Genomic DNA, 3,837 nt, shown 5'->3' on the forward strand with positions numbered 1-3,837 from the left:
TATTCGAAAAAAAAGCATTTTCATCAACTTCAAAGTGTCAGACTAAAAAAACTCCCCTTATTAGTGTCAGATTAATGGGTCACAAGGTCTACAACACCGAGATTAACCATCTGTATGAAAATCTGACACACTCGAGTATGTACAGGGTGGGCAAATTTCGATGTTTTAGCACTACAGCTTTTAAACCAGAGGAGATAGACAAAATCTGATACCCCATTCTCGTTCTCTTTTTCTGAGAAACTAACAAGTGTAGTAGTCATTTTTGGTCACCTTCTTTTGTTTTCGAGTTATAAGCGAAAATTGGAAAAATGGCGATTTCGAAATAAATTTATATCTCCGCTAATACTGATGATAGAGCTCTGAAATTGAAACATTATGCAGGCACTTTTTTAAGTAGAATCCAGTGGCGTACTTGCCTTTTTAGCAGGATGTTTAATTACGAAGCTATGACCCAAAGTTATGTTTTTTTAAATGGGAACACCAGATTTCTGTGCAATTTTTTGAAAGCTTAATTTTTACTGATTTCAAAAATATAAAACATCATGTGGTTTGTATTAATATGAATAATAAAAAATGGTCAAAAACCTTTTTTCTCAATATTTCTATGGTTTCAACTTTTGATGAGAATAGAAAAATGTAGCATCTTATGATTATCACAGTCTCCTTCTATTAGTCCTTTCATTTCTATGCTTCTTACTCAATTTCTCCAAGATTCAAATTTTGTGAAAATTGGTAAAAAGCATATAAAGAATGACATAGCCGGAAGGAGACTGCTCTTGTTATAGGAAGCTCTATTTTTCTGTGCTCGTCAAAAGTTGAAACCATAGAAATATTGAGAAAAAAAGGTTTTTGACCATTTTCTATTGTTTATATTGATACAAACCATATGATGTTATATATTTTTGAAATCAGTAAAAATTAAGCTTTCAAAAAATTGCACCAAAATCTGGTGTTCCCATTTAAAAAAACCTAACTTTGGGTCATAGCTTCGTAATTAAAAATCCTGCTAAAAAGGCAAGCACGCCACTGGATTCTACTTGAAAAAGTGCCTGTATAATGTTTCAATTTCAGAGCTCTAACATCAGTATTAGCGGAGATATAAATTTATTTCGGAATCGCCATTTTTCCAATTTTCGCTTATAACTCGAAAACAAAAGAAGGTGGCCAAAAATGACTACTACTCTTTTTAGTTTCTCAGAAAAAGAGAACGAGAATGGGGTATCAGATTTTGTCTATCTCCACTGGTTTAAAAGCTGTAGTGCTAAAACATCGAAATTTGCCCACCCTGTACAAGTAACGATCCAAAATGTCAGTTCCTTGAAAAGTTGTTTTCTTTGGGTCCAATTGACATATCAAAAAGTCTGACACGCTGGAAAAATATTATTTTTTTAAACATTTTCAATTCTTCTGTACGGCCAGTCCCACCGCGCAAACTGTCAGATAAGCATGAATGCATTATCAGAGACACGTAGGGCATATACAGTATCTTAATCTGACACGCTCGAGTATTTACATTCGACGATTTTTTTTACATCTTTGAGACCCTGCAGATACTTTCCCCACCGCTGAAAGTGCATACATCATAGAACCTTCTACCATCTAATCTACTAAGGTTTACATAACGCTCGAGTAAATCCCGATTTAGCATCGTCGGCTCACCAATGTATGTCATTTCGCTTCAAAATCTAAGTTGGTATTTTATCGCAAATTCTTGCATGGTGCATTATTATGATTTAAACAAACTCTACTTATCGCTCAGAAAGGTTCTACATATACATGCAGGTGTCCCACTAGTGCCTCAGCGGACGATACCTACAACTGTAGCGGTCAAAGTCAAGCAAAATTTTTTGATACTAACTTGAATTACTCCAAGAATAGCACAACCTAAAAATATTTTCGAATATATCGGGTGCCCCACAAAAGAGAATGGAGGTTGTGTTAGTAGTCATCATCAGTAGTGTTTTTCAATTCTCTGTAACTTCCTACATGCTTTTGTATACTTTTCACATATTTTTCTTCAATAGTTTACGACATATTTGTCATTTTGACAAAAGAATGATACCTGTAGATGCTATGTTATTTAATTATAATTCACGAACCCTTGCACATACCAATAACAGCTTTACACGGATTGAAAGACAAGATTTCAAAGAATCACAGCCAGCTATAATAAAGCATCTCTACCATATGAAGTGTCCATAAAAAGACTATTAACATGACGAATTTCAAATCTATTTATCTTCAATTTGTCAAATGCAAGGCATATGATTTTCTTTTCATCATTATAATAAATATTCATTTCACTTCACTTTTTGTCAAATACATGATATGCATATCTTTAACCGAATAGGATTTTTCAGAACTTTTTCGAAGTGTTTTCCTTAAATCCACATACCTCTGAATTCAAATAGCAGAATTTGCTCTTCTGCGGACAATTTGAACATTTAATTTGATTTTTTAATTTTTCTTTTGTTTATTTATTATTCATATTTTTTTCCGTTTCACGGATTTGATGAATTTTCATATAATGAAATGAAAATTCGAAAAATACAAATGAGTTTAAATGTACAAGTTATGAATATTACAAAAAAATAAACGAGCTAAGAAATTTTAGGGGACAAATTACCCGCTTTCTTCCTTACACAACTTTCTTCGAAAAAATTAAATTCATAATTTTTACAGGCACGCACGCAGATCTTCAAGCTGCCAAGCATTTTAGTGCTCGAAATTGTTCGATTCGAATCTTCAAGGAGAAACTGAGAAAATAATCAAAAATGTATCTTGAAAAATAGGTTTAGATCTTGTACAGGAAGCAATTTTATTTCTTCAAAAGCTGATTTCATCACATTTTCAAGTAGATACACCTAAACATTCTATAGTTCCTCATTTCGCTAAATTCCAAGCAAAATAAGTTGACAGTTCTCAGTAACCACAGAAAAGCAAATTCTGCTACTTGAATTCGGAGGTATGTGGATTTTAGGGAAACACTTTGAAAAATTTCTGAAAAATCCTATTCCGTTACAAATATGCATATCATATAAAATGAATAGATATTTTAATGATGAAAAAAATCATACGCATTGCATTTGACATAATAAAGATAAATCGATTTGAAATTCGTCATGTTGATAGCCTTTTTGTTGACGCTTCATATGCTAGAGATGCTTAATTATAGCTGGCTGTGATTCTTTGAAGTCTTGTCTTTCAATCCATGCAAAGCTGTTACAATTGGTATGTGCAAGGGTTCGTGAATTATAATTAAATAACCTACCCTCTACACTCTACAGGTATCATTTTTTTGGCAAAATATCAAATATTTCGAAAACTGTTGAAGGAAAATATGTGAAAAGTATACAAGAGCATGCAGGAAGTTCCAGAGAATTGAAAAACACTACTGAATATAGTGTGTCCCATTTGAAGAATCAAAGTCACACATTATTTCTCTTTTGTGGGACACACGATATATTCGAAAATATTTTTGGGTTGTGCTATTCATGGAGTAATTCAAGTTTGCATCAAAAAATTTAGCGTAACTTTGACGGTTACGCTTATATCGTCCGCTGCGGCACTAGTGGGACAACCTGTATATTTGAAATCGAGTATAGATTGTAGATAACTGTAAACAGAAAAAAAGGTAGGTGTGAAATTTTTTAATTTATATTAATGATTCATGAAAATTCCTGAAATATTTCATTAATGTAATTTTTTGGCGAAGCGACGAGCATGTGAAAGTAGTGAAGGAACTAGTTATTCATTTTCTGAAAAAATTATAAAATGAAAAACTTTAGTTATATGAAGGTTATATGAACTAAATATTATATCTGTCCTCGTACAAAA

This window comes from Coccinella septempunctata, chromosome 4, assembly GCF_907165205.1.
Source record: "Coccinella septempunctata chromosome 4, icCocSept1.1, whole genome shotgun sequence".
In the NCBI taxonomy this organism is placed as follows: Eukaryota; Metazoa; Arthropoda; class Insecta; order Coleoptera; family Coccinellidae; genus Coccinella; species Coccinella septempunctata.